Genomic DNA, 15,223 nt, shown 5'->3' on the forward strand with positions numbered 1-15,223 from the left:
TAAGAAGTGTATCGTGAATTAATTCGAAAGTGTTTCTATAAAATTTTGATTGTTGCTCAGAAAGCCGTGAATTTGAAAGGACTCGCTTTCGTGCAGTAATCAAAGTCAAATAAAACACTTAGCCGACGTGTAGTTTTTCAAACGATCCAGGGTTAAATCTACCGAAATAAACAGAAACGCGTGTACGCAGCGCAACATGTGTCCATTCTCTCACAACGCCGATGCTCTGCCATCGTCGTTTGGCGAATTTTCAGAATTTCTCAAAAAGTCAGATCGGAGCAAAACTAGCAAAGGAAAATTGTCTGCCAGTCTCGGCCAGTCAGTCGGCGAAGCTCGATCGTGTAAATCGCGTCGGTATCCCGGGTCTTGTGCAATATTTGGTGGAAAACGCCACCCCGCGAGGAAAACTGATGAGCGCGACGACGAGGATCACCATGGCAAAGTCGAAACGTGGGTGAACACGAAAAGTAAACAGCATCGTCATCGTCGTCATCATCAACGGCTATTTCTTCTTTTGTCAATGGTAACTACGATCACAACGAGGACGGTGTGGAAAAGCACTCTTGGATCGCGGATTTAGTGCTCGGTGTGGCGAGTTTCAGAACTGATCACTGATCGCAGAGAGCGCAGATCTTCTTCTTGCGTGTCGCGCACTACTACAACCCACTCGGGTTTGGCAGATGAGCACGCGCGCGTTTCCACTGGCACTAGCAACAACAGCATCAATAGCAGCGCCAGTCATCGTAGTAGTGGTAACAGTAGTAGTAGTTCTCCAGGCCATCAGGGACTAAAAATAGTACAATACGGCCTGGATTTTTGGGAGATGTCATCGTAGCTCAGCGCGGCAGCGGCGTTTGGCAGCCCAGCAGCAACAGCATTGGCACTTTTCGGCCGATCTATTTATTGCAGAACGTGGTGATCGTCGCGACGGACTTACTTTGCTCGTAGAGCACTCCAAGGAAATTGATCTTCAATCGATTCGTAATCACGCAGATCGCCGATAGCATCTACAAACAGGTGAAACTGGGTGATAAACGTGTGGTTGTGAAGTTTCACTCGAAGGACCGCCTTATCAGTTCTAATTGCAATCCGTTTCCGTTGAATCCTGGGCGTTCGTTCAATAGTGTGCTTTTTTGTGTGGATTGCGATCCTCCTCGTTAGAATGAGATTTGTCAAGTGTGTGAGAAGAAAATAAGATCAAAACATGCGGGTCCTGGCATGATTAGTCACTGATAAACTATGCCGTGATAACTCCTAGTTGTGCTCCTTTTCGATTTCATTCTAACATTTATAATACTGGGTAGGACCGACTGAATCGTGAGTAAGCAAATAACAAGTTGATTTCCTCCGAATATAACTGAATCCCAAACCACCCCTCGATTGACGTTCGTCGACTGACCAGGACCAGGGGTGGTAAATGTCAATTCGGTTCATACCTTCAATTTAATTTCCAATTCAATCCAAGTAGCCAGTGACCAGAACCGGTGTGTGAGTGCGCGTAACCACGGTGTGGAGACAAACGAATTATAATCAATTTTCCCAGCAACAACCGGAGCGATCGGTTCGAATTGGCCAGTACACGAGGAGGACTAGGTGACACTTGATTTTTACACTTAATCTCTTGATTCAATACTGGTTATAAATAAATTTCTTCTCTAGTCAATCAAAAACGACAGCGGCAAGTCGCATCGTCATGCATCGCAAGTCGCAAAAGTACATTCCATCAGTGGAAAATGATAGTACAAGAATAATAATAAAAATAATAATAACATCAACAATATCAACGGTCGAAGAAAAATAGCCATCATTCGCAGGAGAGGTGGAAGATATTGCGCTGGCGAAAAGGAAATATTCGTGTATGTGTGTGTGTATCTGTGCTCACACTCTTGACTGGCTGTTGGATATTTTTGGGAACAATTGAAATTTTCTCCCAACAACGTGTAGCGCAGAGGACACAACAGTGGAGAGTAGAAGGGACAGCACTGTATAGGTGGTAAATTTTCACACGAACACGTTGGACAACTGACAGCGTGGGGTGCGATTCTCTGGACAAACGAATGTGCAATTTAGCGATGGTGGAGGAGGGAAGGGGGTCAATCGATGTGGAAGGTGGAAACAGTGCCCCAAACAACTAGAACATTTTTACAGTGTTCGTGTATCGTACGTTGCAAATTATGCTAGTAATAATAACAAACTAGCTTGGTCGACAATTCAATAGCGAAGAATTTTGATTTTCGAATGAAACACATATTTGGTTTTATATTATATTCAGTTACATTCCTACCTGAGACACCTGAAAATATTAGTCGGCATTTAGTTTTATTACCTTCTTAGTTTTATCACCACTTTACAGATTATTATGAGCTACTTTCTACAGCGGCCACTTACACTTTACGGGCTTTTTTACGTAATGGATATAATATATCCTATTCAATCTGTACAGAAATTTCCAAATAGCAATGTTAATATTACCACAGAAACAAATATCTTGCCACACGAGATATTTCTTTGCAACCTACGAGAGACTCATCTCTGGCACGTTTCTCCTTCCAGTTTTTGTATAATATTCCTGTCTAGTAACCAGTCCAAAGTCTGCCTTGACGCGAAATAAAAATTTGGCAGCATCTTCATTTACAGCTTTGATTGTTTTGTTTATCTGGGTCATTTTTCAACTCAAAGCACGATTGTAGACGATATTCATAGCTTGCTTGTGGCAGCTTTGGGGTTGAGGTTCCGCTTGAAATATTTTTTAATTTTTGGAGACGAAAATAAACCTTCATTCTTCTGCTTTCCGCGTCCATGTTCGATTTTTCCCTCCCTTGTTTAGTTCCAGTGTAACTGGAAAACGAAATGTACCAGGTTCCTTTGCGCAACCCTGTGAAATATGTGTTCATAATGGTTTCTCAACCTCAAACAAACTTATTTTCAACTAGTAGCTAAAAGCTACACGGATAAAAATTCATTACCGCTATGATTATTAAAAATCATGAAGTCATGAATCAAGTCTTTTCATGAAATTTCATAAGCAAAATAATGGATTTCATGAAAATTTTCATGGGATATGTTCATAATAGCATGATATCATGATTTTCAATCATGGTATCGGCAATGGATTTTTATCTGTGTATGATCAAATATATGTTTGGAATTAAGTAACGATAACTAATAATTAATAGTTAGTTCAATAGTGCTGAACGATGTCGTGATTGGAAAGCGACTAATAATATTATAATAATATTACGAACAAATATTGCTGTTACCTTGTTTTAAGCAGTATAACATGTAAAACATGTTCATACTCTTTTTGCAACATAGTTGGGGACTTAATGGTATCAGAACTAGTTACTGGTTGCTACTTGGGTAGATAGTAAACTCCAGAGTACATCAATATTCCACAAAAACCTTCATAAAAATGGCATCATCATACCACTTGGTAAAATAAACCTTTACTCCAAAGTCCGCTTCGAATGTATTAATCCAGGGGCTAACAATTGATATAAGTTGCACTTTCCTTCGGATCAGAGTCATTTCCCAAGTAGCATGTTAAGTTGCTGTCCTGTATTTTTTTTACTGATTGTGCAATTTATCAAGTAAGCTTATATTATTATTCTTGTAACTGTTGTGTTATGGAAAAAGTTAAATTTTCTGTGTTGTGCAACATATTTTTAAGCTCTTCTGTTATTACGAACTTTTATTCACAATTATTGTGCAACTGATACAAAACTCATGCGTCGATCCCATCACAGAGGCAGTCATAAAATCAGCGAAAAAACAATTGTGAAACTCGTGAAAACTCATTAAACAAGAAATGGAATGACGTTTACAAAAACATAACAAACCTAAGTTCTAATAAATAAGTTTCACATTTGATTTTCAATACAACTGTTCTTAACACAAACATGGATCTTGTAAAACAACCTGCACATGAAAAATGATAATACTACATATTTTAGAATTGATCTTTTGTGTTTTTGTAAATGAAAAATCGACAACGAACTGCTTTTTTATGGGGAAACATGTATTCGTATGCATGAAATTTTCAAGCGCCTTTGAATTAACGTGTTTTGATGATTGTACACCAACTTCTGTGAAAATAACAATCTATTATTTTTGAAGAGAATCATCGGAATGGTGTTTAAAATACGTATATTCAAGCATACTTAAAATTTCCAGACGGTTTTGATTGAACTAATGTTTTATTGAACCTGAAAAATCTCGAAATGAGTTTTTCTTCAATTTTTTCTAATATGGCATCGATGGTAACAGTGAGTTGAATAGAAAATTGTTCACGCAACGTAATGATTTATATTATTTAAATAGAGGTATACATTAACATGTGAATATTTCAGAGAGAAATGTTATACGTTTTGTTTTGATTTTAAACAAACTAGTTGAATTAAGTAACAATACAGTATAAAGATTCTTAATGGGCCCGACACTTGTTATACGCACTGTAGGTATTATTTTGGCAAACCCATGCGTTGGAGTTGTGCAAACAAGTTGCACTAACAGTATCATGAGAGTAACTTCAATGAACTTAACTTTTCGTTCTAAAGTGATGTCAGATCTGCTCATTATTTCAGCAAGATGAAAACCAAACACAATTGTTCTGATTGAGTTTTGTTTTCATTGCATATGTAATGTTGTATTTCCGCAACATTTATGATAATATTCTCATCTTTGTAAGATTTGTTTTTTTTTTTGTTTTCAAATAGATAAATATTTCATAACGTTTTTGTATGTTTTGGATTTCATATCATTGTTTTTCTAAAAATGAAGAAAACTACTCACACTGACCTACAATTTTATGAGGCAGCCAAAACTATGCAGACTTAACAGAAACTTTTTTTCACAGTTATGTTATGATTCGGCGTATCAATTTTTATCTTCAGGAGAGCATCATTTTGTTAATTTCTTTTCCACAAGAGATTAATAATCATTTCGACATATTTTGTGTCCAATATAATTTGGAAATTTGTTTATAAGTTGCACAATTGGTGTAGTTACTTCCATTTTACATGACGATGTGAAATTTTTTACAGAACTTCTGGAACTGTTAGTGCAATATGGACAAGTTGGTGATCTGCTGCATAGTTGATTTAGACGTACTGGAAGTAGTTCTACAGTGATTTTTCGGTAGTATTGTGAAACTTTACAAGGATAAATTGCACAATCAATTTTAATATGTTTAAAAATCTTTCTGAACATTGATAACATAAATAATAATTCTAAAACAATTGTAGAACATCTTGAAATTTCGATAAGTTACAGTTGCTACTTGGGTTCACCTGAAGCCGCAATCCATTTTACCGAATAGGTTATTTCATCTGTTTCTTTGATGGGGTCATTTTGCCAAAGAGGAAATTTTGCCAAATCGTATCTCAATCATAGAATTGGTGGTATATAAACCGGGTTAAATCTCCCTATCCAAACTAGTGGCCGTTTGTTCGAATTTAACTTAGTCAAAGAAACTAGCTTCGGGTAAACCGGACAAAATGAATGAACATAAATTATTTCGGTGGAGTATCTGCTCTCCTCAGTGTAGCCGACGCTCGCGATTTTCGGCCGTCTTAGTCCGATTCATCTAAGGAATCGTAAATAAACCTTTTTGATGAAAATCTTTTGGAGCTAGTAAGAATTTTGGTACTTATCGGTTAACCAGGCTCAAATTGACCGGTGCGGTTTCGCCACATCGCACAGTGGTTCGAATCAATAAAAACGTGGACATAAATCAGTAGCTGCCAAACCGTTCTTTTAATGCATATAGTTGCTTTGAAGAAATTATTTACAAATATATACCGCGTAATTTGATCCTATCATTAATTGTTCATGGCCTACTTTGACAAAAAATGTAACCATAACTTTTTTCTGAAGAGATAGAAATTTTTTTTCTTTTACAAAGTTTTAGAACTATTAAAAATAATTTACTTTGTCAGATGTACCAAAAGTCTAGGTCGCACCGTTTCGGATATACAAAGCGTTTTTATGGCAAGCCCCTTAAAATCAGTTTTTTATTCATAAATTGTTTCGAGCTATTTTGTTATGCATACTTTGTTTGGAATAATTTTAGAATTTATAAAATCGCATATTTTTGTTGAAGGTAGTGCATAGGTTTGTTCTTTCCTGGCAAAGTTATGCAACATTTTACCTTTTTTTTACCTAGGATAAAACCTTGCACCGAAGCGAAATATGCAACTTTATGCAGCTGATTTTTACAAAATTTGTAGGAAAAGATGAGCCCAATATCATACAAAAAAATCTAAGTGGAACTCGGTGGAACTTTTTTTTTAGGTCTTTTCAAAGTTAGTTTTAATTACTGAATTATGGCAACCCCCATAAAACTAGTTTTCTAGTCATAACTTGTTTCGAGTTATTTTTTTATGCATACTTCGTTTGGAATAATTGTAGAAAATATAAAATTTCATAGTTTTGTAGAAGCTAATGCATAAATTTAGCCTTTTTTGGAAAATTTATGCAAAATTTTACCTTTTTTTACCTAGGAAACCTTGTGCCGAAGCAAAATATGCAACTTAATGCAGCAAACTTTAATAATACTTATAGGAGAACATGTACCTTATCCAATTTATTTTCCAATGAGAATATCTTGAGTACTATTCGTGTGACTCATTTTCACTATGGCCATGCTGAAACCATGAATGGTTAAGAAACAGAGGGCGCACAGTGTTCCAAAACTGGAAAAAGACGGTCAAAAGTCGGTACTTTCACTGATTTTTAAGAGCTAACGTGTCTTCGAAGAAGTTTTACAAAATTATATAACGCTTCTTTTGAAAGTAGCACCTTGATTTTTGTTAAGAGGGTAGTTCCGATTTCGAAAATAAATAATTTTGTTTATGACGAAAATTTTTTTTTCTATCTCATTTCGAAGAAAAAAACATTTCAAGTATTTTTGCTGAAGATATGAACAATGTAAAAAAATATTTTTTGAGATATTCGCTTTATTTTAAAAACAGTTTTTTTGGATTTACCTACATAGAATTAATCTGTATTACCTAAGTATCTACTACAAAGTTAGCATTTAAATGAGTAACTTTTCCCAATACTTTTTACAACCTAATCAATCAACTAGGTAGTTAATGTTACCTAATAAATTATTACAATATGTCACTTAGTCGCATTGCATTCGATCAATCAGTATCAGTCACGCTATCGTATTGTTTTATGGAATCGCTTATTTGAAACCTAAGAAAAAACCGTACATTTATTAGTTTTACGTTTCGTCTTTGACTCATCAGTGCAGAGCAGTTCAAATTGAACTGCTTAGTGCTAAACTCGGCAGTTCAATTTTAACCGCTAAGCAGACGTAAAGTTTCTGCTACTTACAGAACACTTTTTTTGTTTTGCAACAGAGTGCAGAGTGTCTTTTCTGACGTGCCGAACGTACATTTATGCCTTGGACGAATTTTTGTATCTTTGTTATATTGTACAGGCTGTTGAAAAGAGGCTTTGTGTGGAATACCCCATGGATTATTACTATACATGCTATGCACGTATGCAAATATATGAAAGATATTTCTATCCTATTTCCGAATACCAGTCTGGACGCGCGTAAACACGCACAATTCATGCTTGCACGCGCAACTTAAGCAAATTGTTGCGATTTTTAGTTTGTTACTTTTTACAATTGACAATATTAGAATAAATCTAAGTGGAACTAGATGCAATTTTAGGCCTTTTCAAATTTAGTTTTAATTATTGAAAATCCGAAAAATTATCAAAACTTCAACACATATTTAAAAAATGGAAAAATGTTTTCTAGACAAAATATGATAAAGTATTGTTAAAGTACAAACCTTTACGAAAAGATTCCATGTTTAAACGTGTAAATAAATTGAGTTATCGCGAGCAACACGATTTTTAAGACGAGATGTTGATCGGGCGACGCTCACTGCAAAACTGAGTTACAGAAATAGCAGACGCGTGACGCCCTCTGTTTCTTAACCATTCATGGTTTCAGCATGGCCATAGTGAAAATGAGTCACACGAATAGTACTCAAGATATTCTCATTGGAAAATAAATTGGATAAGGTACATGTTCTCCTATAAGTATTATTAAAGTTTGCTGCATTAAGTTGCATATTTTGCTTCGGCACAAGGTTTCCTAGGTAAAAAAAGGTAAAATTTTGCATAAATTTTCCAATAAAGAATAAACTTATGCATTAGCTTCTACAAAATTATGAAATTTTATATTTTCTACAATTATTCCAAACGAAGTATGCATAAAAAAAATAACTCGAAACAAGTTATGACTAGAAAACTAGTTTTAAGGGGGTTGCCATAATTCAGTAATTAAAACTAACTTTGAAAAGACCTAAAAAAAAAGTTCCACCGAGTTCCACTTAGATTTTTTTGTATGATATTGGGCACATCTTTTCCTACAAATTTTGTAAAAATCAGCTGCATAAAGTTGCATATTTCGCTTCGGTGCAAGGTTTTATCCTAGGTAAAAAAAAAGGTAAAATGTTGCATAACTTTGCCAGGAAAGAACAAACCTATGCACTACCTTCAACAAAAATATGCGATTTTATAAATTCTAATATTATTCCAAACAAAGTATGCATAACAAAATAACTCGAAACAATTTATGAATAAAAAACTGATTTTAAGGGGGTTGCCATAAAAACGCTTTGTATATCCGAAACGGTGCGACCTAGACTTTTGGTACATTTGACAAAGTAAATTATTTTTAATAGTTCTAAAACTTTGTAGAAGAAAAAAAATTTCTATCTCTTCAGAAAAAAAAGTTATGGTTACATTTTTTGTCAAAGTAGGCCATGATCAATTAGTGATCAAATTACGCGGTATATATTTGTAAATAGTTTCTTCAAAGCAACTATATGCATTAAAAGAACGGTTTGGCAGCTACTGATTTATGTCCACGTTTTTATTAATTCGAACCACTGTGCATCGTTCTGATTATTGTACTGTCGTTCGTTTGGCTCTAACTAAAGCAATCCAGTTACCGGTTTGAATGCAAGAGACCGTCCCTGGCGACTGGTTTCCTTTTCCTCGTAGTAAAATCATATTCTCGCAATGAATAACGGGGGTGGGTTCGAGTTTAACTAAGTCAATGAAGCTTCGAATGGGTCGGGCTACCGAGTGGATTACAAGTTTACTCACAAGAAACCACCGCTTCCGACGATAAGTTCCGATATTGACACAGTTCGAAAAATTCTTGTGATTTTACATCCTTCCAGATGCACATAAATGGAGCGTCATATTTCACACAAAATTACATTCAAGAACATGTAAAATTGTGTGATTTGAAGATTACACGGCTTTAAAACGAATGGAACAAAAATCAAAAGATCGACAGCAACAAAGCGACTTGAAACGAAAAACATTAGATCACAAAGCACACCTGTTAGTTGACTGAGCCACAGAAGCACATATCTACTTGGCTGGTAAATCGTGCATATAAATTCTTACAGTCTCACTTGCTAGCCGAGTGCAAATTACACTCGGAGCCACTAAATTTCTGTACGAATGGAATATTGCGTCATTTGAGAGGTTAAATCGTTATGAATTGTATCGTTTGTAGAATTATGTCACCTGTAAAATTCATAATTTCTTTCTGTGGAAATAAAAAATCGTAAAATCTACTTTCGGCGAAATGACCCCTTCTGTGATATCTTAAGCTATATCGAAATGGCTTTCAGCGAGAAGGCCCAGTCCCAACATTTTAAAAATAGAAAGGACGCATTCCAAAAATGATGCTTACTTGATCTTAAGCTTGCCATGATTTTTGTCGAAAAAATATACAACACCGAAATAAATGCACGAATACTATGTGGTTACGTGGTCAGCACATGTTTAGGCATTTCAAAATGACACGTGAAATCTTGAATTTCTGCACTACTGTACATTTTTACGTGAATCGTTGGAATCATGAAATTTATTCCTGTATGGGAGACCGGGCGACAATGGACACTTTTAATTTTGTGCCAAAAGCAGTGCGGAAAATTATATTTCTTCTCGGAATATTATATACTATTCACACTTAAAACTTTATTTTGATCTCGCGAAATTTCGGCAAAGATAACCTTTTCCAAAATACTCGGTTTGTTATTTCTGATAACTCTGCAACTCAAAATGTTATACTGATATATTGTTTAGTAAATTACCGTGTTTATTAGCAATTGGTCGTTTTACCGAAATCAGTAAATCAATGGTAAACAGCTCTTAGACAATCAAAGCTGTAATCACCATCAGTTGCTCTCTTGAAATAACAAAATATCTTTTTCAAGAGTGTGAGAGCGGCCTTCAAATAACGTTCATGTAAATATTCGAATTGGTTCAAGATAATAGATGAAAGATCAATTACAGAATACCCATAAATTAATAGTTTCCGCCTTCAGTTTTTATTTTTAATACTTTGCTACATTTATAATTCATTCGAACTTGCTCACTACCAAGAGCGAAGATAATGAAGCAGCTAGACTACTTGGCACTTGAAACTGAGTAATCAATACTTCAAATGACCAGGTACGATTATTCAACTGACAAGGAATTCTGGAAGCTTCACTTGAAAATGGCAGCAATAGTCATATGAATTTGTATCGATATGCTAACGATCAGTGGTCATAAATTTCATTTGCATCCGACATCATTCGATTAAAAATGAAATTTTACCGCACTGATCCTTACAAACAAGGAATAAAAATCAATGCATCCAATCTATTATGTAAATTTATTTTACATTTCCGAGCATTTCAGTTCAACCGTCAAAATAATGTTGAAATCATGATGAAAACGAGTTTCAACTTGAATATTTATTTTAAATTTTAAAATTTCATTTAATTTAAGTGCTTAACATCTCAGTAATAACTCGCATGTATGAACGCCGATAATTTCATTTCGAAAGCGTTAATTTATAGACTTCCCGAAACCGGAAATCTTGATAAATGCGATTTACCTGTCAAATGAAAAATACCGAGAATTTCAGTTGTTTTAACCCTTTCACGACCATAAGATGTCCAGCACGAAATATGTCAGTACAACACAATATTTTAGCTATTGTGGATGTAAAGTAAGAGAATATCACCGGAAAAACATACCAGGGTGCATAAGTTTCCTATAATTTCGTGGAAAATATTTTTCCCTATGATCCTCAGATATAAATAAACGAAGAGTTGGGTTTATTATATCGTAATTTAATTTATTGCTTTAATTGCTTTAATTATCAGAATAGTAAAATAAATAGTGAGTTATGGTATTCTACGAAACGATTTCGTGTTCTTGTTTAGCACAAGTGGACGTTGCACATAACACATTTATTATGTGTTCTTTTTTCTATACGTCGTTTTGCCTAAACTTTTTTAGTGTTATAAAGATTGACAGTTTTTTTGACAGCTTCATTGTGTTGTGTATTCTAGACAAATCACAGCTCCGAGGCGGCCAAACGACATCCGAATTTCGACTGATAATTCGATCTTCGAAGACTGTGCGCAGAAGATCGATCGGAGCGTTGGCTGTGTGGCACGGAGCGCCATCTTGTTGGAACCAAATGGTGTCCAAGTCTTCCTCTTCAAGTAACGGGAAGAATCAATCGCTAATCATGGCGCGGTAGCGCTCGCCATTGACCGTGGCGGCGGCTCCTGCCTCATTTGCGAATAAAAATGGCCCAATGATGCCGCCAGACCAAAATCCGCACCAAACCGTCACTCTCTGAGGATGCATCGGCTTCTCCATGATAACTTGCGGGTTTTCCGTCCCCCAGATGCGACAATTTTGCTTATTAACATACCCGCCGAGATGAAAATGTTTTGAGCAAAAATCGGCGTATTCTTCAAACTAAAACTGCACTATTTTCACGCGTTCCTCAAGTGTATTCACAACCATTTTCGTTCAACGGAAGGATAAAATTAAGTTTTTGTCAAATCAGAAGTGACATTAAGTTTACCAATGTCGAAATAACCGCTAGTTAAAAAAAAGTTAGATGGGCGGACCCTGTTTACTCTGCTTCGACCCGACCAAGGTGCTGAATGCAAACTCGATCCAAACCGGCGTAATTTGACATACCGTGAATAGTTCTGTGAAGACATATTGGGAGAACATTTCTCGGAACTAGAAAACAAATTTAGGCAGTCCACAAATGCTCAGCAAACCGGCATAATATTCATGAGTCTCACGGCCGGCGATCCTATTCCTGAGCAGAAGCAGTATCTGGTGAGGAAGTTTATTCATGTTGTAGCCCTTAAGATGCTCATACGGCACTTATTCCAATGAGTATCTAAGAATTATTTCCGCATTGCAATTCAATAATGTAAGTCCAAAGAATTGCACACCGCAGTGTGTCCAAATATCACTCTACAGTGGACCAATTGTGATGATCCCCTGCTGCAGCTGCTGGCCGTTTCCATTGTCCAACGTTAGTTTTTCTCGGTGTTCTTGTTTCTCAAAGTTTGAAATACATTTCTAGCGACATGACAGACCGTCCCGCGAAATGGATTCCACTTGCCGTCTCTCCATCAACCATCAATCCGTAGCATTTGGTCCATGAATTCTACCGAACAGCTTCATTGTGTTGTGTATTCTAGATAAATCCCATCATTTTAACACTGTACGATCATCAATCTTCGCCGTTCGGAGAGAAAAATAAAACCAAAGTGTCGAAGTTGATCACCTTTTCCTGCGTTACTGGCTAGCGAGTGGTTGCGATTGGAAATCCCTAAAAATACCAGCCAGGAAAGACAACTTCCTCGATTGTGGAGAGCTCAGTGTATCTGCGCCAGTATAGCCGGCAGCTTGCGAACCGTCCACGTACCATCAGTTATCACCATCTTTTGTCTGAAAAGGTTTATTTTAAGAAATTCTATCAGCAGTGGTACCGATGGGTTTACAGTAGAGTAGCCAGTAGTGAGCGTATGGAAAATTTAAAAATACCATTCGCTACTGGTGAGCGATACAGCAGAACTAAAGCTACCGAGAGAGAGAGGGAGAGAGCGAGAAAAGACGAGACCGAATGTTGTCGTTCCGCTGTCCGTGTTTTTTCGTCAACTGGTCGCCGTTGTTTCACCACTTTCGAATCTGCTGGGTGTCTACCGTGAGGGAAAAACAACACACTTACCACCCATCGCAAACACCGAATGCCTTAGCCACAATATGCCAGCTGTAGCGATCGTTTGCATACTTTTGGCCAGCAGCAGGAGTTATTTGATCCACTATTTGGCTGACTAAATTGTGCGCATCGTCACTTGCCATCTAGCCGTGTTTCATCGCCGAACGATCCGAGTCGGACAGTCACATGACACATGGTCGTGGATCGCCAATGCCACAGTCGATGGATCATTAGTGAATCGCATTTTCCACGATCAAGCCGCCGTTTTGGCGAAGAGACAATACCCGAAATCAAATTACTCAGAGATGATCTGGACGCCTTACCATAGGATGAGCTTAACACCTCTCATTCATTCATTCGTCAACAACCAACACGAGACCTGATAGCGACCACCGCAGAAAAAAAAATACAAACACACCTACAGACAATGTCGGCGCTATCGACAACAGAGGTATGTTTTCATTTACACTTGTTTAGTCGGCTTAAACTGAGCAACAAAAAACCTTTCGGAAGCCGCAAACAGACACTACAACAACATCAATACAAAAAATCATTTAAAAAAAACGCGATCACAGCGTAGGAGATCTTTGACTAACTGGCTGCGAAGACACTGGCGTTCGTGCCACTGACTTTCACCTACCTTAACAACCGCATGCAGTGGGTCGACACACGAACGAAACATGGGTATCCAATAACATTCTCAATGACACATCCTCCCGTAACCAAAATGACAAAACTGTAAACAGAAAGGTGTGACACTTGTTAGATGCCATAGTTTATTTATGCATTGTGTACCTTTAAATAGCCGTCCTCGTTCCTCTAATCAGACGAAGTGCATTGATCTTGAATATGAAGAAGGTAACCGTGCGTCTCCACCATTCACATATGCCGGGAACAGACATATGACATGCATTTGTTCGGTCAGGGAAGAAAATTAGTCGATTGCTTGCATGTTCAACACGTTGTGATTGCTATCGTTACCACTTGTTGAACATCCTGTTTCGTCTTATGTAGTTTTCGCTGATGCCAAATCAAACCCATTTTCCACCCTAGCAGCTGTCAAATCGTTTGTCAGTCTGTTTCAAACCTGATTCCTCAATCGGGCTTGATCACACCCCCGTCGCTAAGAGGGAACCCAACTCATTTTTGTTTTATGATGAAACTACCCTGGGTCAGTTTCAGTTTTCTGAAGTGAAAACGACATTAGTTATGTCTTCGAGGAATTGGCCATGTCGGTTCGATCCGACTTCAGTCAAGGAGTGCTAGATTTGTTCGATGTGCATCGAAGAGCGAAACAAACAAGTGATTTACCGACGTTGTCTTCATTTTAAATATTAATTCGAAATTCATTGAGTTTTGTTTCAATGTCTAATGGAACTATTCCGCCGTAGATTCTCTGCTAAATCGATAAATCAAATACCCATTTTTTATTGAAAAGCAACGTAAAAGTACAGAATTTTAAATGTGTCTACTGACCTTTTGAAAAGTGGCCACCATATAAAGGGTGGACCAAATGAAATCCCAAATTAAAATAACAGACTAACATAAACGATTAATGGTAACTTTTATGGTAGTCCATTATTTTGATTAACAAATGAGGTATATTTTGTTGAAATTATATATGAAGTAATACATCAGACAAATGTCACTATTTTACACTCGATACAAAGATAGACTCTTTTTAAATTGTATTATTTTGCACAACATAATGTTTCCGATTGAAGGCACAGCAGCTTGTCTCGAATATTCTGCTTCAGCTGTCCAATACTCTCGGGTTTATTGATTTACACTTTGTCTTTTCAATATCCTGATGAAAAGATCGAACGCATATAAATCAGGTGAATGAGTTGGAATTCTAAAATTGGGGAAATCAAACGTTCGCCGAGATTTTCGTTTCGAAAATTTTAGATGACTTCAATGCTACACCATAAATCTTGCATTAAAACTTTAAACTCCACGAAAGCCTACTGAAAACCACTATAGTTAAGACCATTCCCATAAAGACTGTCCCAGAAAGTATGGACGTACTTTGATTTCGCTGTAAATAATTCACAAGTGTTAGATATTCAAATTTACTTATTTTATTCAATATACTGATAATATTAGACTACAACAACAGAATATTATTCTCACCATTTGCTACTT

At 36.6% G+C, this 15,223-nt stretch overlaps 1 protein-coding gene across 2 annotated transcripts in view; it reads left to right on the plus strand.

The window, feature by feature from the left end:
• Positions 1 to 323: 323 nt before the first annotated feature.
• Positions 324 to 15,223, plus strand: part of LOC131429952 (protein tramtrack, beta isoform) — a 40,680-nt gene continuing 25,780 nt past the window's right edge. Inside the window, exons 1-2 of one of the 2 annotated variants that reach the window (XM_058594494.1) lie at positions 324 to 1,017; positions 1,469 to 1,593. The gene's annotated coding sequence lies outside the window, so the exon portion shown is untranslated. The remainder of the gene's footprint in view (positions 1,018 to 1,468; positions 1,594 to 15,223) is intronic. The other variant, XM_058594493.1, reaches the window with a different exon arrangement.

This window comes from Malaya genurostris, chromosome 2 (genome assembly GCF_030247185.1).
Source record: "Malaya genurostris strain Urasoe2022 chromosome 2, Malgen_1.1, whole genome shotgun sequence".
NCBI classification, from domain to species: Eukaryota; Metazoa; Arthropoda; class Insecta; order Diptera; family Culicidae; genus Malaya; species Malaya genurostris.